Genomic DNA, 21456 nt, shown 5'->3' on the forward strand with positions numbered 1-21456 from the left:
AGCTCATCACACCTCTGGGCTTTGAACAGGTGTGGGGTGGGGAGAAGGATGAGGGAGAGATATCCTATCACCTGTCATCTGAACTTTAAGCTCTTGCTCTTCATGAAAAGGATTTTAGCTGCATAAATTAAATGGCTGTCACAGGAGTGGCAGGTTTGTTCACTTTCAAAACAAGGGAAAAGCTGCTGCTATACTCTCCGCCACCCCTCCTCTTTTTCTCCTCTGAAAGGGACTTCCTATTGATGGTTTCTGTGTAGAACAGAGCAAAGTTTCATTTTCCTGTTTCCACATGGGTTGCAGTTTAACTGAAACCATCTGATCTGCTGTCACAGCACAGTCTTGAGACTATACCGTAGGTCTGTAAAACAATGTATTGCTCAGGATCTGTTATGGGTCACCAAGGAATGAAAGAAACGCTGAGGATTAGAGGAAATGCATCTAGGGAAGGTTAAAATGTGAGCATCCCTAAGAAGCCAGCTCAGGTTTTTCCAATCACATGTAAGAGTCCAGGGTCAGTCTCCCTAATTTGGAAAGGCAAGGTGGAGAATGACAAGAGGATGGCATTTGCGAATTGCTTATTGACTGTAAAGTAGCCTAATTACCAAGTACCAGGCAGAGAACATTTAAATTTTACAAGGAAGCTTTGGAAATGTTCCAGACTTGGAGTTTCATTTTAGCTCCACCACTTACTGGATGTGTTAGAATATGATCTAGATGTGTAAGAATATGATAAATATTTAATCAACTCTTACATTGTATGATGGTTTATAACTATGTACTCCAGAAAAAACAATTCACAAACATTCCTGCGTGAGTGACATGACCCTATTGTAAGTAGGGCCTTTTGATAAGATTACTTCAGTCAAGTTATGGCTCAATTTAAATAAAGATAGGTATTAACCCTATTATTGGAGTCATTTATAAGCAGAATGAAATTCAAACGGAGAGGAAGCCACAGGAAGCAAGAAGCTGATGGTCAGTGAAACTCAGAAGGGAGAACCCGGAAGAAGCCACCATGTGAATTGCTATGTGACAGTGGAGCCAAGGAAGAATGGTCACTGGCAACCAGTCCCAGAATGCCAGTATTCAGAAAGAAAGCATCGTCTTGATGTTGCCTTGATTTGGACTTCTCTAAGCTTCAAGACCACAAAACAATGAATTCCCATTGTTTAAGTCAAAGCATTGCATTGTATTTGCTTGAGCAGCCAAGGAAACTAAAACACTTTTCTTCCTCAGTGGGCATATGGAGATAATAACTATCCACTAAGACCTCTACAAATTAAGCCAATGAATTGCAATACAGTGGACCTGGTATATAGTAAGCACTCAAATGTCAGCTTCCTCTCTAACCCCATTTTCCTGCAAAAAAGTTTGCTTAGTAAATCAATATACTAAGAGACGTTAAGATAGATGTTTATGCTTAGGTCATTATGTATCATAGTCCACAAACTCAGGTATACTCTAAATATCACTATATTTTCTTTACAGTCTCTGCATTCAGACCCAAGTACCCATCCCACCAGACTGAAGGGAAATTCTCAGTCATTATTGAGGTTTCCTCCCCTTTCAAACCCTCACAGAATCCAAGACATTTTTGTGGTGACCAAGCTAATCTCCAATGATAAGTGACATCCCTATTGGCCAACTCATTCCGTGAGATCCATAGGTATCTGTTTCTGTGCCATGTATGGTTCCTGAAAATCTGATTGGAAGCTGGACACCATTCTCCTGAATAGCATCAATAACCCTGAGGCCTCCTCAGATGTTGCTGCCCCAAGTGGTATCCCTCCTCACAGGAAGGGACCTCCTACCTAAGGTCCCTCAGCCTCTCCTGCATCCAGATACGATGAATGTTGTGGACATCAAAAGCCTTTGCTCTTCCCTTTCCTGCTCTGGAATACCCAGCATTTATCTCTACAAAGGGCTTATGCTTTTACAGAAGGCAGAATGTGGCAAAAACTTCAGGCTGCTTTTGCTTTGGGATCTACCAAAATGCCAGAGGAAAAGTAAACAAAAATTCTGCTAAATCCTGAACATGGAGAGAGGCTGGGGGGGAGAGGTGAATATTAGGAGGAAAAAATCAATTTAACTAATCATTCTGCCACATACAGAGTTGTGACATAAAAGCCAACTCAAGTTTACTTTTTTGGTATACCCATAATTTATACCAAAAAGTATCAACAGACTTACCAACGAACTTTTTCTTCTTAAAGTCCTCGAATGTGGATATATTTAAAACCTCATTTTCTTAGACAAGTTTTCTGATCATTGCCAGCATTTGAAATCTTTTGAATATCAAAGGCATAATAAACTTTTTATGCTACTATCCAAATGACAGTTTTCTCATTCAATTATCATTCTATTGCATAGTTCGCTTGATTTTAGAAATTTTGAAATGTCTTGACATACAGTTTTGCTAAACAGGAATTACAGAGGGAAAAGCCACACCAGTCCACCTGAGGAAGGGAAGGATGGGTCATTTCTGTTACTACCTTGTTCTTTGGAAAACCTAATTCTTGAAGCCAATTCCCAATCAATGTCTGGGTGGAAATAAGTTTTATTCACTTTTGAAGGGTTAAATAAACAGTGTTTTATAATTCTATCCCTCAGAGAACAATGTCTTTAAATATATATATTGACAGTTTTAACTTTATAGTACTTGTGAATCCAAAAAGTCAGGGGTAGTGAATTTTTGATAGTGAATGCAGCTATAGTGCATAGCAATGACAACTAGAAGAAACAACTAACTTAAGAAACTAAACCTTTAAAAAATAAAAGGACAGAGTAATAATAGAACAAAGATCACTACTGGTGTTTCTGTCTTTTAAACAAAAATATCTGAGGAGCACCAGATTGAAAGATCCATTTAGTTGTGTCATTTGCAGCAGGCCAGTCCAGCAACTTCAAATCAATTTGACACCAAAGATTGGCACCCTTGGCAAAATTTCAGGTGACATAAAGCTGGCCAAGATGACAGGTGACAGAATCAAAGTTTGAAATGATCTGGTCAGGAGCAAACAAGTTTCTGAAGGTAAAATAATAGTGATAAGAAGAAATATACTAAATCCCTGAGTTGGGGTTTAAAAAAAAAAAAAATCAGTTGTGCCAGTACACCTGCCTAGGAAGACTTTCTTCACCAATGAAAAACAAATAGGAGATTTGGGTTCATAAAACTAATATGAAAGTGTAGTCAGTTTAAAAGGCTACAAGTAAGGGGTAACTCAAAGTTCACTAAAGAAATGTGATGTATAGGTCATGAAATCACCAGTAGTAGAAATCACTGAGCATAAGTCAGCCATACCTTACCTGAATGTCATGTTCAGTTCCAATACCAGGTTTTAAAAATAACACAAACTCAAGAGCATCCAGAAAATATACCCAAAATAACAAGTATCCAGAAACTCTTATCCTATAAGGATAAATTGAAGGAACTAGAAAAGGGAAAACAAAAAAGGTATCTGAAAATTATTTTAAAATTACTGAATACATTTGAAATAACTATATGGGAGAAGCTGTGCTTATGTCATATCACAGAAAACCAAGAAAAAAATGTTTGACAGCTGGTAAGAAAGATTTCAGCTTGAGAGAAAACTTTTCAAACAAATGGAGTGGTCCAGTAATGGAATGAGCTACTTTATAAGGTTTCTAAGATAGAATCTATAAAGATGTATTGGTGTGATTCCTGTATTTGAGTAGGAAGCTTATCAAAAGAACTGCTAGCACCCCTACCCAAATCAGGATTTACTGGTTGTCTTTGATGGTCCTGAACCATGGTAGAGAAAGCTACAAAAATGTGTTAAAAATTTAAAAGACAACTTCTGGCTAAGATGGCATTATAAGTTTACACTCTAAGCCTCCCCTCCCCATCATGCTTTGCTTCCAACAAATAGCAACAATAGGTGACAATTCTTAAAAGAAAATCTAAAACACACAGTTCCATCTTTGTAGAGGAAAAAGTAAACTAGAGCACAAAACAGTGTTCAGGGCTCCAGGTCTGAAGTCTGTCAGAGGAGTCAGACTAAAATCCCCTCTCTTACATATAACAGCACAAAGGACCCAGCTGGTCTCTCTGCTTGAAATCAACAGCTATGATGGGACCTCCTTGTCCAAAAAGAGTAAAAAATATTTAGTTAAGTTTTTCCAGAGGCTATGTTCTACATAAAGCTGAATGCCCAAGAAGTTCAGGGAAAGCTGAGGCATATACAGTGTCTCAGTCATAACCTAGGTTGTGCCACCTCTTGACTCAGTGATTGTGTAAAGAAAAGAGTTACAACGTCAGGTCTCAGTTTCTTTGCCCTGTTTACAAAGTTGTGCCTTAGCTGATTTCTGGGAATTCGGCACTAAAACCATTCCTTAACTGATAAGGACAGCTCATTGTGCCTACAATGTTTGTACAAACAATGTGATTTACGATGAAAATCTGCTTTCCTTCTGGAAGTCTGGCATTTTAGTTTGGGTAGGCAGAAGGTACCTACATGATCAGCCCCCAACAAAAGGTCATAGATATTGATTCTCCAATGTGCTCTCCTGGGCAAAAACATTGCACCCACGTTATTAGATTCTTCACTGCCTTAGTAATGAGCATGTTCATTGTGTCTCTTTATGAAAGGGAGAGAACATAAGGAAGCTTATAAATGGATTTCTCCAGACTGTGTTTTTCCCCTTAATAATCCTGTCATGTATCCTTTCACTGTAATATACTTTAGCCATGAATTCAAGTATATGATGAGTCACATGAATCCTATTATAGTGGCAGTGGTGGGATTTGCTAGAATAATTACAACTCACTGAACTATGGCTATAGTAGTATTTTGAAAAAAAAAGTGGCAAGGAAATACAACAAAACCCTTATACCTAGATGGATCTAGACTTACCCATGATATCTAACAGTGCCTATTATGAGAAGTAAAAGTTACCTGTGGAATGTGAAAATGATAGAGCCAAGAGTGTTGGCTCATTGGATATCCTCACTTCTTTTGTCCAACTAGCTATAGTGGGGGGAAAAAAGAGAGTGAAGACCAGCTGATGACTTTACTCTTTATGTTGTCCTCTGTGTGAGATGAGAAAGGATGCAAATATTCCCATAGATGGGTTTGGGATGGACCAAAGAAAATAAAAATTAGTTCATTCGTTGCTTTCTCCTCCACAAAGGATTAAAAAATGCTGAATAGGTCAAGCCTAGCTTCAGCACCTTCCCTAAATCAGCCCAGCAGGGATCTCCCAGCAGCCATAATTTTAACCCTATAAATGCTGTATTTACTGCCCAGGCTTGGAGCAAAGCGGGCAATAAAAATATTGATTTAAAAAAATAGCTTTGAATTTTGTGGCTATTGCACCTGTGAATGGTAAAAATTGATGAAAAGTATCATATACTTGTAATTTTATTAACACTAAAGGAATCATCTCAACAGGGAAAGCTGCAAATGAAAACTGTTAGTAAGATACAAGCCTGTTTTTTTGCCATGAGTAGGAGAAATGAAATTTAAACTCTGAGTATTGAAAGCAGAACAAATCTGATTTTTTTCTATTGGACTGTTTAAAAAAGGGGAGGGGGGACATGAAAAGAGAGGCAATCATCAGATGAAAATATACTTCTAGAGTTTGAAAATCAGTTTTTAGTATGTTAATGAGCTCTCATTGAAATCAAATGCCTGACCCTTAGAGGCCGATGATTTTTCTAACCTGATGTGTATGTTTTAGAGTGGGTCAATTTGGACTCAAAAGTAAAGGGACTTAGAGCAGCCTTGTCACTTGGTCTTAAAACACAGCTGTCTCACCCTTTGAACACACCTATCTCGACTTTGCTACTGCAGAGTAAAAGCCAGTGTTTTGTTTTTTAATCCTGAGTTCATAGATCCTGATTCCTTAGACCAATCTCTAAACTGAAACCTGATTGTCTGCTATTGGTGTTTCAGCCTTAGTACTAGCTGAACTTAACTGAAATCAGATGAGATCACTCTCGTCAATGAACTCAGAATCTGGGTCTGCTGCAGATTAAGGATTTCCCTCAGTGAGTAAACACAGCATGGAAGCTCTTTGGATTGTCTGGATTACCTATAGATGCCCATGGAAAAGGACATGTTCTCTAACAGAAACATCTGAAATCAAGCTGCTGATTGGCTCTATACTACTGATAGATTTCTAACTAGTGGTTCCTGCAAAAGCTGCAAGCTGGGGAAAGGCACATTATATGAGGAAGCCTTCAGGCTTTTTCAGATAGATCTTTATGGTTAATGGGATTTGTTTTAACTGGCTAAATCCAGAACTCCGAGGACATGACTTTGTCAATACTGCAGGTTGACCCCCGGTTTGTCCCTAGGGTCCTAATGATAATTTTGTTGTAAACATAGTTATCTTAGCTAAATTCTAAGGAGGCAAACTTTAGAGAAAAGAGTTTATATCGCAGGCCTGAGGTTGCTATATTTAGAAAGGCCTGCTTGCCAGGTTGGCCCTTGGCTGGCTCTGAGGATTGGGCACTCTAATCATTCCCTAACTGATAAGGCTGTTTCACTGTGCCTAGACTGTACAAACGATGTGATTTATGGTGAACATCTGCTTTCCTTGTGGGAGTCTGGAATTTAGGTACATTCTAGACAACGGATGTCTAGTTGGACATCAGCTCCCAATAAAAACCTTGGGCACTGTAGTGAATAGAGTAGTGGCCCCCAGAAATTCATGTCCAAGTCCTAAACCCCCAGAACCTATAAATATGAACTTATTTCTAAAACGGACTTTGCTGTAATTAAGTTAAGGAACATTGAGATGAAGTTTTCCTGTATTTAGAGTGGGCCCTCAATCCAATGACAAGTGAAATGCAGAGGGAGATTTGAGACACAGAGGCACATAGAAAAGGCAGCCAGAAGAGTGGAGGCAGAGAATCTACACATCAAGGAAAGCCAAGTATTGTCAGTAGCCACCAGAAGTTAGGAAAGGAGCAGGCAACAGCTGTCCCTGCAAAGTGTCCAGAAGAAACCTGCCAGCACTTTCATCTGACTTCTAGCTTTCAGAACTGTGAGAGAGTAAATTTCTGTTGTTTTAAGCTGCAAGTTTGGGGTAATTTGCTACAAAAGCCCTAGGAAACTAATACTGGCACTGAGTCTCTAACAGACTCTCCTGGGCAGAAATATTGCACACACACTTCATGTTTTGCTGCTGAAGAAAGGACCATACCTGGTGTGTCTTCTCATGGGCGAGAGAGAACAGAAGGATGTTTGTGCATGGATTTATCCAGTCTCTGCCAGTCTTTTTCCCTTGCTAGTCCAATTATGTGTCTTTTTGCTGTAATAAATGTTAACCATGAGCACAACTGTATGCTGAGTCCCTTGAGGTCTTGTAGCAAATCATTGAATGTGAGGGGAGGGGTCTTGAGGACCCTTGAAATAGACTGGATAGGTACCATCCTCAACATTTTACTACAACAGGAGCTCTCAGTCATCAGTATAAGGCCTGATGGTGGACTGGAAACCTAGGAAACCCAGTGGAGAACGCCATTCAGGGTGGAATATAAAGAGAAACACTAACTCGAGATAAGCCTGCAAATAAAGTTCCAGCCACAAGAGAAATCTAATTCCAAGAAAGCCAACAAAATCAGCAAGAATTATTCGTACACCCTACTCCACCCCTTCCCAAGTGAGAGTAATGGAGCAATCACAAAATAAACTTTAAAAGATTTTATATACTTAAAGGTACAGAGGAATAAATCCATTAAGATGACCACAAGATTATGAAACAAAAACAGGAAGAAGGAAAAACAAAATAAATAAACAAAAACAGGAAGAAATAAATCAAATTTAACATAAAAGGACCAGTCAGATTCTGAACAAACTACAGGGTTACTGAAATTTAAAATACAGATGAAATAAATGCCAGAGACAGTTAAAGAGAGAATAATAGTAAAGTGTAGCATAAGACATGAAAGAAATGATCTCAAATGTTGCACAGTAAAATAAAGTTATCAAAAATATGAAAGAGAAGACATATGAGGTAGAGTAAAGGGATCCAAAACATATATATATGTACATATATCGAATGGGAGATTCAAGAAGAGAGGGAATAGCAGAGAAGCAATACTGGAAGATTAAAAGCCTGAGAGATCGGCAAGATAAGTAAAAGTAAATTTACATTAAGACATCTTTTGAAAATGTAAAACAGTAAGGATAAAAAGAAAATCCTAAACAGTCCTGGAAAAAAATGACTAAAAAGTATGACAATTGGACTGAAAATTACATCTAATCAGCAATAATATAGAGCAGAAGGCAATGGAGCAACATCTCCAACATGTGGAGAGAAAAATATGTCACCAAACATTTTATATATAGTTAAACTAATACTCAAAAAAGTTCAAAGATATCCATATATATATATATATACATATAAACTAAGTTTCTACAGTTTCTTGCTTAAAAATTACAAAAGGAAATACCTCAGCAAAAAAAGGGAGTCCAGAGAAGAGAAAAAAGAAATAATGGTATGCACAGAAGTTATTTTAAAAAGTTGCAATTAGTTAACTTTGATTATTAAAATATCTAATTTTTGTGTTAAAATAAAGTAGAACTGAAACTCTGAAAATAACCAGGAAGATGGGAATTGTGGATGCTAAAAATAACAAAAAGAAAAAAAAATTTTTTTAAATAATAACTAATTATGCTAAAGTACTTGTATTAAAGAGCAGAAAAAGTGACCAAGAATGATTTTGTCTTGTTAGAAAATTTTAGTTAGGTATGTGTGTTAAGCATTGAAGAATATACCATAATTTATGTCATATTTAATAAAAATATATATTTAATACATATATAATAAAACCCATTTGTCCCAACCATAATATCTTATGGGTTAAAAGTTGCAATGTCCAACACATTTAAAATTAAGTGATAATAAAAGAACAATGTGTTAATTTTGTGTAATAGGACAGAAAAAGTAGTTCCCAGGTAAATTTATAGCCTTAAATTAAGTTTTTACAGAAGGAAAAATTGAAATTCACGAATTGCTCAGTTCAACAAGCTAGAAAGGGAACAACAGAAAAAAGTCAAAGAAAGCATCTCTTGAAAATACTAAAACAATGGACAAACCAATAGAAGACTGATCACCAAAAAAAGGTATCAATCGCATAAATTAATATTAGGACCTAAAAGGGAACATAAATACAGAGTATAGGTTTTTATGCCAATAAAATCTCTAAAATATATATAAATTATAAAAACAGACTAAAGAAGGAACAGAAAAACTGAATAAACCAATAGGCATCAAAAGAACTGATCATGGGTCAAAAAATATCTCCTCCTCAAAATATAGGCTCTAATAGTTTTGCAAGAGAATATGATCTAACTTTTATGTCACAGATCATACCTATCCTATAAAAGCTTTTTCAGAAAATAAGAGGGAAATGTCCCAAACCATTTTTATGAGGTTAACATAAACTTGCTATAATAAATTTATAAGAATAGTACAAGTATAGACCAAACTTATTTATGAAAATAGATGAAAAAATCTTAAATATTAGAAAATCATTTGCAAATTAGTAAGATATGTATTAAATCTGGGTGGTAGGAATATAAAACTGATGTCTATTATAGGATTCTCTATACTTTTGGCTGGTTCGTGTTTGGGGGAAAAAAAGTCAGGCCTCTAGATCATACACAACATTGATAGAGAACAAAGCAACAGTGTTTTCAGGGGCAGGTTGAAGGACACTTCTCCTACTTGGGATGACTATAGGAACTCAGAAAGTAAACAGTGACCAGAACACAAGCCTCAATATGTGATATGAGAGAAATAGATGCGGGCCTATCTCAGAGATTCATGGCACTGGCAAAGACAACAGTAATCTATTGTTATGATAAAGCTGCAGTGTTTTAAAACAATTTGCATTTTTTTAGCTTAAGAGATGACTAGGTAGTTCTGCTGGTCCAGGCTGGGCTCCCTCAAGTATTTGCATTCTGGGGCTTCCAGTGAACTCTCACAATGGACTCAGCTCACATAGTCTCTAATCCTCCAGGAGACTAACCTGGGCATGTTCTCAGGCAGAGGAGAAAGAGAGGAAGCAGAAGCTTCAAAGTGTTTTACAAGCCCCACTGACCAAAGCAAGTCACATGGCCAAGCCCAGAATCAGAACTGGAGAACCCTACAAAATACAGGGCAAGGGGCAGGGAGACCATTTAATGGTCAACATAATCAATCTACCACAACAGCTTTGATGACATTAATATCAGACAGCCAGAACAGGAAAGGAGGGAAAAGACATAATTATAAAGTAAAAAATAAAAAAAATAAAGCACCCAAAGGGATAGCCTCAGAAACTTCCTGAATAAGTTAGAAGAAATACGGAGACAAGATTAATGCAGAATGTGTGGAGAATGGACAGAATCAGAGAAGTACAGATCTCTATTATTGCAACCCTAGTTTTACCCTATCCAGGTGATTCGCCAGTGGTGGATCACAGTACTTCCCAGGATTACCCACAAAAATCAAGCATCTCTACCAATGACTACCACCACAAATGTTTCCAGGGTAAGGTTAGTACACAAAACCGTCTAGTGCTTTCATTTTCTTCCCTTTTGGCCACTGCCAAGGCTCTTCTTTCAAATGTCAGGGGAAAAAACAGCATACAGGGAAAACTTCCTACAGGACACTCTAATGCAAAGCCTAATTGGCAATTCACTGAAAAAAAAAAAGTCACACAGTAATATCAAAACTCAAATTGCCAAGACTTTCTCTTCTCCTACACTGGGATATGAGTGAGGATTATCATTTTAATTAATAACAATATTCAGGAAAAACTTACTCTTATCTCTAAGAAACCCCATCCAACATGTCCCTCCTTTAAGGGGAAAGAAATCTGGCTTCTTGCTCTCAGATCTATAATTTGACCCACTACTTTGCTTAAAGTGTGGAGGACTGGAATTCTAGGTGAGGGATACTTTCTAATGTAGAATTTGCATCTGTCTTTGATTACAGAAGTAGAATACTCCAGAACAATCTTAGTTTTGAATTCCCCTGAAAATCATGGAAATAGGCATCTTAGATGAACTACCTATGGAGAGCTATTTCTTCAGTGGCCTGCATTTAGTATTTGGTGGAGGTAATGCAGAGACAGAAATGATGGAAGTCTACTTTTTTCTTTTTAACACATTTTTCTTATTAAAGTTAATAGATCACATAGAACATTATATTAAAAAACATAAGAGGTTCCCATATAACCCACTCCCCCACCCCCATCATTTTTGTAAATTGTATTTTTTTGAAGATACATCACAAAAAATGTTACATTAAAAAAACATGAGGTTCCCGTATACCCCCACCCTGCCACCCCACTCGCCCCACACCAACAACCTCCCCCATCATTGTGGCACACTCATTGCACTCGGCAAACACATTTTGGAGCAATGCTGCACCACATGGATAATAGTTTACCCTGTAGTTCTCACTCTCTCCTAGTACATTTGATGGGTTATGGTAGGATATATAATGTCCAGCATCTGACTCTGCAATATCATTTAGGACAACTCCAAGTCCCAAAAATGCTCCCACATCACATCTCTTCTTCCCTCTCCCTGCCCTCAACAACTACTGTGACCACTTTCTCCACATCAATGCTACAGTTTCTTCTATTACTAGTCACAACAGTTTTATAGTAGAACATCAGTAAATCCACTCTAATCCATATTTTATTCCTCCATTCTGTGGACCCTGGGGTGGTAATGTCCACTCCACCTCTATATCAAGAGGGGACTTAGATTCCACATGGATGTTGAATGCAATTCTTCGGCTTGCAGTTGTAGGCACTCTTGGCTCCCTGGTGTGGTGGTTGACCATCTTCACCTCCCTTTTAGCTGACCTGGGTAAGTCCAACGAACCAGAGAGTAGGAGTTGCAACTCTGGAAGTCTACTTTTATTGATATTTTGGACTCCCATGTGAAGATGGAGAATGCCCTAGGTCCCCACTTCCCTTTATCCCCACATGTTCAATCTCTTGAAAGGGGCTGGTTGGTTTACTGAGGTTAAAAACTTGCTTCCTGACCATATTTATTCTGTACCACAGGTATGGATTGCCTGAGAAAACAGGCATCTTTATTCTCATAAAGCTAGACTCTCTCCTATATCTCTCCTCCTACATGCATAAAACAAAGCACATCAATTTTCTTCCCAAATCTCTGTATCTCATTCCTTCACAGACAAAACCTGGCAAGAAATAATGGCAATCAACAACATTTATTGAGCAACTAATATGAATCTTGCCATCACTGACCAGTTGGGATTAACATAACTGTAGACAAAATCCCTATGATGCAGTTAGTATCTATCTAATTGATCATATCTAAACTTTGCTCCTTTTAGAATTATAGACTCTTGCGGACATGCATCCACTTTGGTCCATCCAATGGAATAAAAGATCTATTTATTCACATAGATTGATCTTTTTTGCAAACAGATTCCAGAGTGTATGTGATACTTTGAGATTTATCTTGCATAAAGTATACAAACCATAAGCATACAGCTCAATGGGTTCTTATATATGCATACACCCATCTAAAACCACCCATATCAAAATATAAAACTTTTCAGCATCTCATAAGGCATCTTCATGCCCCCTCCCATTAATATTCTCCAAGAGGAAGCATTATTCTGAGCTTTATCACTGTAGATTAGTTTTGCCTATTTTAGGGTCTTTTATATATCTGCTATGTCTCTAACATGTTTAATCTTTCCTCTAGCTTCTTGAGCATATGGAATATGGTAATAGTCACATTTAATTTCTTTGTCTATTAATTCTATCATCTGTGTCATTTCTGAGTCAGATTCAATTGATCGGGTTTTCTCCTTATGGGCTATATTCCTGCTTCTTTCCACGCCTGATAATCTTCTTTATTGGATACGAGATATTATGAATTTTATCTTGTTATGCACTGGATATTTGTATTTTCCTATAAATACTCTTGAATTTTGCTCTGGGACCTGATTAAACTTCTTGAAAACAGTTGATTCTTTTGGGTCTTATTTTAAGCTTTATTAAGTGAGACCAGAGTAGCATATAGTCTAGGGCTGGTTTTTCTCAATTACTAAGGTAATACCCTTCTGAGTAAGGTGAATCGTGTGGTGTTATATTCTGGGTGGTGGGATAGAAACCATTCTGGTCCTAGGTGATCCCCAAGGACTGTACTCTCTAACCTTTTTAACAGGTTCTTACCTTATATGCAACTGCTGGCTAATACTCAGCTGAAGACTCAAAGGGGACTCTCTGAACCTCTGGACTTATTTCTCTGACCAGCTTTCTCTTCTTTCTTATTCTGGAACTGTGAACTCTAGCCACATTGACCTCCTGAATTCTCAGCTCTATCTCATCTACTCAGGGACACTCCTGGGCTTTACCTGTGTTCCCCTTACCTGCGCTGCAATCTGGAAAGTCTCCCCAGAAGGAGGCTGTGGCTTCTCCTACTTCACTTCGCATCTCTCAAGGATAGCTGTTCTTTATTGCCTGCTGTCTAATGTGTTGAAAACTGTCGCTTCACACAGTTAGTCTGGATTTTAGTTGTTCCAGATGGGAGGGTTAATCTGGTCCTTGTTACTCCATCTTGGCTAGAAGTGGAAGGCTTCAATTTGTTAATTTTTTTTTACTTCATTTACATGGAATTATTGTATATTCTCCTGTATCATTGACTCAACAATATATCTGATCCATCTGTGTCGTTGCACGTATACTAGTTTATTCTTTTTCATTGATTTTTAGTATTTCCATCAAAAATATTTTAAAATTGGTATCAAAATTAGCAGTCATCCTTTCTCAGGATGGTGTTAGTAATTCCGGTATTAGAAATCATGGATTTCAATCCTTAGCTTGCCATCTGTTAGTTATGCGCCCTTTGAACACATTGCTTAGCCTCCCTAGAGTTGTTGACTCAAAATCAGTGATATTAGTTGAAGTGCTTTAGAACTATAAAGTGATTGTAATTTGTAGAATCAATGTTTCCTGTTTTTTACTGGAAAGCAAGAATTTCAAATTCTCACAGAAGGCTTCAGTGAGTGACAAGTGGAAATAAGTGCTTTCTAAATACACAGAACTAGGAAACTCTTTAAGGAACACAATCACATTTAGTAATACAGACAGTATTATTCTGATATCATACAATTAAGGAACTTACCTTACCCTAGATAAACAACCAAGGTAAAAACAACATGCTAGATTATGAATACCTTTTAAAATCAAAGGCTTATTGAGTAGATTTAGCCAGTTTGTTTTCAGTGATATGACTGGGGTTTCAAAGGACACCAAAAGTAGAATCTACGCATTTTCCTGCTGGATGTAACTTTCATTATATTAATGAGGTAAGAAATTCCATTTATATAAAAGATGAGTGTGCTCTGATAATTTGGTTATAATGACATTGAGCTTAGTAAAGATAAATACACTGCAGGAATCCATTTTGCAAATATAAATTCAATTTCTTTCAATGTTCTGAGTTTCTCTTTTTTTTAATTTAAATGCCTGAACATTAATTACTCCAAGAGTAGATAACATACTTAAACCATTTTGAAGACAAACTACTCTCATATCAAAGTGTTCAAGAGAATTTCACTTGAATCAACATAGACTGTAAAAATAACATATTCGGTATTTGCTTTACTTCTCAATGAAGACCCCTCAGGATTTCCAAAGGCACATATCTTCCTACAGAAATCTACTATTCATCTATCCCTGCCAATTCTTCCAATTGGCAGCCTTAACAGTTTTTTGCCTGGGTTAGAAGCAAAATAAAGGAAATGAAGTCATGAAGGGTAGTTAATTTAGGGCAATGAATTAGACTATCTCTGCCACTTGTTAACTAAGAGATTTTGCGAAAGTTACACAGTCTCTAAGTTTTTTCCTATTTAATAGCAGTAGCCTCATACACTAACAAGAGAATTAAGATTCTATATATAGGTGGCAGACTTGGCCCAGTGGTTAGGGCATCCTTCTACCACATGGGAGGTCCGCAGTACAAACCCTGGGCCTCCTTGACCCGTGTGGAGCTGGCCCATGGACAGTGCTGATTTGCACAAGGAGTGTTGTGCCACGCAGGGGTGTCCCCGCGTAGGGGAGTCCCACACGCAAGGAGCGTGCCCCGTAAGGAGAGCCACCCAGCGCGAAAGGAAGTGCAGCCGGCCCAGGAATGGTGCCGCACACACGGAGAGATGACACAACAAGAAGATGTACAGATTCCCGTGCGCTGACAACAACAGTCGCGGACAAAGAAGATGCAACAAATAGACACAGAGAATAGACAACCGGGATGGGAGGGACGGGAAGAGAAATAAATAAATAAATCTTAAAAAAAAAAGATTCTATATATAAGGTTTTTAGTAGCATACATAGCACAGAGAGCTAAATGTTAGCTGTGTTCGTCACTTGTGAACTTGCTTCACCCCTCCATGGATCCTCTTTTCAGAACTTTTCAGATCCTCTTTTCAGAACTCTTTTCAGTCCAAATGCTGTGGCCAAATATGGGATCTTTCCAATTCCCAAATAACTCCAGATGTCACCCACAAGTCCAACACACACTGAAAGGCTACTCAGAATAACAATTTTCCTTCAAACAAAATTTTCCTGGATATGAACTTTACATATGTGTGTGCCTTCTTCTGCATCCTGCTTGCCTTGTTTTGTTTAATTTCCTGAGAGTTCTCACACGGTAGTGATTTAGGAAAGCAAACTCTGGAATCCGAGTGTCTACATTTAATCTATATTTACATTTTAGTTTTTGAGAGAACAAATCCCAGCTGTGGGACATGGACAACTTAAACTGTCCAGTGCTGTTTCCCTATCTGTAAAATGGGAATAATAAAATTAGCACATTGAATTACTGTGAAGACTAAGATTTTGCAGATTGAAGGGAGTTAGCACAAAGATGGAATTTAGTAAGCACATGGTAATAGTAGCAAATATTAAGAGCTAAATAGATAAGATCCTTGTGGTACTAATAACATACAGGATTGTTTCTAGATTGGCTTATTATCTGCAGGTAACAGGCAAATCCCCTCACCCAAAGAAGTAGTAATAATGCCATCTATCTGATTTATATAGATATTAGACATTTATTTAGACACACTTTTACATGTATATCTAAATATCTAAATGGTAACAGAAATGGGAAAATCATAACTTGTTAATTAGATGAACAGAGCCTATCCTTGGCATAGTGGCCATTGTTACAAAAGAGTAACTACCTACCATCTAAAAGTTCAATTAAGGCAATTCTAGGCCCAGCCTACCTTTGTATAGAGATCATTGAGAAAATTGTCCTAGAACTCATTTTGAGGGAAAGAGAGTAGATTGGTTTGATGCCCTTAACATTCCAAATCAGCTTAGAAAAAATTCCAAATTGTGGACCCTTTGCCAAAGTACTACCCATAGAGCCTTCCCAAGAAATTAGGTACTGCTTTCATTTTAAAATATTTTGGCAGAGGTCCATGAGGAACTTCCTCAGGCTTTCCCTGGCCCTGGTGTTGAGTATCTCTTAAATCTTTGTGTTTGATCCCTAGACCTATTACACTGGCTCCAAAATAATGAGATGGACATCTTAGGTCTTATTGTAAAAGAGGTTCAGGGTGGGAAGTGGCTGTGGCTCAATCAGTTGGGCTCCCGTCTACCATATGGGAGGCCCTGGGTTCACATCCCAGGGCCTCCTTGTGAAGGCAGGCTCACCCGCACGCTGTGGAGAACTGCCTGGCCCACAGACACTGTGGAGCACCGCCTAGCCCGCAAGTGCCACAGAGAGCCTACTCAGCAAGGTGACGGAACAAAAAAAAAAAAGGGAGACTAGCGAAAAAAAAAACAAAAAACCACACAGAAGAGTACCCAGTGAATGGACACAGAGAGCAGACAGAAAGCAAGCTGAAAGGGGGGAGAGGAAATAAAAATAGACACAGCAGAACACACAGTAAATGGACACAGAGAGCAGACAACACGCAAAAAGTCATGGGGAAGGGGGGATAAAAAATTTTTTAAAAAAGAGATTCAGGGTGCCCTGAAGGAGGAAGGTGAGGCTGAGTCCCACATACTACGTCTGTGTGGTGCAAGCTCTAGGGGAGCAGGCTCACGGGCGGACCTGCTGATACGGGTTAGTTTTCTCCTTTCTTACAGCCTCCATTTCCCCCCTTCCCCTTGTGTAAGTGGACATTTGAGTGAAGGACAGCAAACCCATGGCCTGGAACAAGAGGTGCAGTTCCCTTGCCTTTATTCTGACTGCCAAAGATGTCTCACTTGCCAGAACCCTCTGCATTGCCCCATGTTTCTCCATTCAGAGCCCCCTTCTTTGAGTTGGGTGATAGTCCTGGGCTTATGGGAAATGCAGATCTTAGTCCGCTCTTAACTACCTCATACTCTCCCACCCTAACATCAAAGTTCAACTTAGAATCTTAAATTGAACGAGATTCTTGATCTCTCCCTCAGCCAAATTATTATATACCTTATAAAGGTAAGAGGTGTATATGTTTATATTTTAAGAATTTTCAAACTTTTAATAAAAACAAGTTATTTGATTATTGGATTTATTATTTGGGGAGAAATTGACAAGGAAATAAAGAGCAGGAAGCTTGCTTCTATAAACTTTATTATCAAACAAGTATTCCCTACTAGACCATTGGCAAGAGATAGCCAATAGGGGCATTTCCAAGGATTCGTTGGAGGCATAAGTGAAAGATATGTGTTGTCTCAGACAGAATAAGGGATAATAAAAGATGGCAAATGGGGGATATAAGTTGGGGAATTTAATTACACAATCACTTTGATTATTTGGTTTGGGAAACTGAGTTTGCCTGTTTGGGTAAGAAATCACTTGTTCAACCATTTTGCTCTGGGCCACCCACATATTTTGTCCTCCATTCAGTTCCCATCCATGGCTAGAGGCACACTGATTCCTGGCAGTTGTATAAAAATGCCAGCCTCCCCATTTGGAAAAAGAAAATACATAAAACCCATACAAACTTTCACACCCTCTGAAATCCAATAATCCAACTCCAGGGAATGTAATCAAATGAAAGAAGCACCACATACAAAGCTGTTTAATATTTATAATAGCAACACACAAAAAAACAGTAAACATTTCAAGAAACCAAAATATATTATGCCTTATAAAATCAATAAAATATTATACAGTCATTAGAAACATTCATTAAAAGATAATAACACAGGAGAATGTACTTAATGAAACATTTTAAGTCAACAAAATTGGATCCAAACTATGATTATATCTATATGAAAAACATATCTACATATAATCAAATATCAGAAAAGACTATAGAGAGTTAAAATGCCAACAATTTCATGGGTCATTTTGCCTTTTTGTTCTTTTATTAAAATGCTAGAATATAAGGAAAAACCTTATATTGTGAAGATATGTTCAGGTATCTAATAACATGAGAAAGATGCTAAATGAAGATAACCTCTGCCCTTGTCAACCAAAATTTATACCTTCTCTAACAAAAAAAGTTTGACAAGCCAGATTTTCTTCCCCAAACAGAGGAAGTGACTTATCCCTAAATGAAGTTACATAATAGAAGACTTTAAAACAAGCCAGTGGGAGAGTTTTCCTTGGAAATAAGGGGGTAAAGGAATATTTCAGAAAGTATCTCTACTTCTGAGTTTACTCTAGAGTTCCAGAGAAGGCCAAAGACTGTTGAGAAAGGGCCAACCTGGGTCCTGTGATCGGTCCCAAGGACCATTGAGTGCTGCTGCTTCCTGACTCAGTGAGAGGGAAGATGCCTCTCCGTTGATTTGTTCAGTTCACTCACTTCAATAAGTGTCAATCAAGTGCCTGAGCACCAGGAACATACCAGCCAAAAAGGCAAGAACATCCAACCATAAGGGATCATCCCAGGATGCACTTGGTCCCTAAACATGAAGAGACATTTAAAGAATCATCTGCATCATGAAGAGATCAAAGCTGTCCAATAGGGTGGGGAAAGGCATGGAAAGCCAAGATAACTAGGTTGAGTTTTCCCTCAGAAGAAAACAGTGAGGAGAATCCATGACTGTGCACTTCAAAGAAAGAAAAAGAGAACAAGAAGCCAGGGAACTATGCTGTTACTGACCTTCAGGAGGACAACAAATTGAGGAAGCCCAGAACTCACAAACAACTCCACCCTAACCAACCAGCTCTTCTCCCCAGTGTAACTCTGCAACTCCTACCTGTATATACACTGTTATGAGTGACTTTTGTTAACAGAAACAAGAGCCATAAATTAATTAAGCAACAATCAGGGAAGTGGAAGTGGCTAACTAGATACCAATACATATCATTTCCTTGTGTTTAAAGAAGAAGAAACTAAGGCACAGAGAGAGAAATTACTAAATGAGAAAGGAATCCAATTCTTGCTAAAGGTGGTTGGCCATGTCTGATGAACCTGGCCCAACAGCTCTGTCCCTCAGGCAGGGGATTAAGAGCAGTGGGACAAATGCCTGCTGAGTCTGATAATACTAATTGTGTTTCCTTTTTTTTTTTTTTTAACTTGGAGAGATAACAAGGAAAAGGTTAACGCCTTTATCCAGATTTACCAATATAATGAAACCATGAAAATCTAACACTGTAGCTTCATGGTAGCTTGACCATACCTAGGAGCCTCCTTATTTTACTCATTCATTGCAGCTTCATAGTGCCTAGATTAACGATGATGGGGAAAATTGAGAGAAAGGCTAAGAATGCAGTGGGCTGCAGTAGAGACCAAAGAGACAGGGGTATTTGTAGGGATAAAAGAGAGCAATGCTAGGCAATGATAATGGAGACCAAGTAAGCCACTGCCTACCAGCAATCACGGTGGGAGATAAGGAAAAATCAAAGCAGACTCCAGAAGTCCTGTGACTCCAACCCCAATGATAAAATCATACCTTTCCCTCAGCTAAAGAGGGAGGGTGAGGATAGAGGAGCAGGGTTTTATCCATAGGATCCTTCTGGGCAATCAGGGTACAGCATTGGAATGTTAGGCTGGTAGCCATGAAGAGAGTAACGTCTCTCCTTCAGCAACCTTGAATGTGCCACCACAGAAGAGAAATCAGCAGAGGTGAGATCAGCCTACTATATAAAAAGCACACACAAAAAGTTGGGGTTTTCTTATCTTTTTGGTTTTTTTGTTGATGTTGTTTTATTCTCAGTTTACTGCTCAGGGATCCTGAGAGTGAAAAAGGATATAACCCAGGCAAGACTCAGAGGTGATTAGAACTCAGATTCAAGATAAAGAGAGGAAGTGCATGGCCTCAGAAAACATTTCCTCTCCTTCATAGGAGTCCTATAGCTCACCTGCAATCTCTCTGGAAAGAATGGGGCCTACACAGTATTATATGCATGTGCAAATGAAGAGGAGGTCAAACTTGAACAGGTATAGAAGATCTTGAATAAGAGATTGTGGAAATTACCAGCTGTTTTCCCCACAGCAGTGTGCCCACTACAAATTTCTGGACCAATTATGAACACTAAAAGCTATTCAATTAGATAACCAGAGGAGCCCCCTCAATGACACCATAATATGACCAAAGAGACCCAGTGCAGGGACCTCCAACCCTCGAATCTTTAACGACTGTGGTCCTCAGTAAAACCTGCAGGCCTCCGTTCTCCAACCTGTAGTCCAGCCCATTCTGGAACACACAAAACAGGGTAAGGATACCAGTTTGGAATGGGTGAGGACAAGGGGTACCATCAAGGCTAGCAGCAGGATGAAGACAAGTAGAGCAGCTACATCCAAGAGACCAATTCCCAGGAAGGTCTTCATGGCCACTGATATGTGCTTGCTCATACAGAGCAACCTAAGCAAGAGGAGCTCTAAAATAGGAACTGGCTCTTACTGCCCATCATTCTGCTCCAGTCTCCACAAAATCCCCACCAATTTGCAACCTGGAAAAGGGTGATGACCTTTCACTGCCTCTGTCCCAGTGATGTGGAACCCATATGTTCTCTCCCACTTTTGTTAGCAGTTGCTTAGATAACCTTCCCTGTTTCCCTTATTAGATGCATCACTAACTCTCTAAGTTTCTTTCCAACCTCCAGCACAATGGGTTCTAAGTCAGGTGCCTAAGAAGATGATCAGATATGTGATGGTCCAAGAAAAGTTCTGGGTAGCTGAGCAACAGTGACTGCAGAGGGACATGTGGAATTTAGCCAAGAATAGAAAAAGATAAAGACCTTCCAAGTGAAAGGGAATAGAAGGCACAAAAATGTGGAGACATTGTCTGGTGAGTGTCGATCCAAAGTTCATGAAAAGAGGAGTGATGGGATAATAGATAAGAAATGAGATGAGAGCTATGCAGGGGTCACAGCATTAAAGACTTTGCTAAGGAGTCTGGATTTTTATCCGGTAAGCAATGGGGAGCCCATGAAAGCTTTCAAGCAGAGGAATAGCTGGATCATATTTGCATTTTAGAAAAAATGACATTGGCAAAGTGTGAAAGATCGATCATTTGGAGTGGGGGCCTGAATCAAGGTCATCCAGACAAGA

The 21456-nt window shown here is 38.6% G+C and overlaps 1 pseudogene; it reads right to left on the bottom strand.

Annotated features, from left to right (window-relative positions):
* LOC101419815 (6-phosphogluconate dehydrogenase, decarboxylating pseudogene) overlaps positions 1 to 20733 on the bottom strand; it is a 35679-nt pseudogene extending 14946 nt beyond the window's left edge.
* Between the last annotated feature and the right edge of the window lie 723 nt (positions 20734 to 21456).

This window comes from Dasypus novemcinctus, chromosome 8, assembly GCF_030445035.2.
Source record: "Dasypus novemcinctus isolate mDasNov1 chromosome 8, mDasNov1.1.hap2, whole genome shotgun sequence".
In the NCBI taxonomy this organism is placed as follows: domain Eukaryota; kingdom Metazoa; phylum Chordata; class Mammalia; order Cingulata; family Dasypodidae; genus Dasypus; species Dasypus novemcinctus.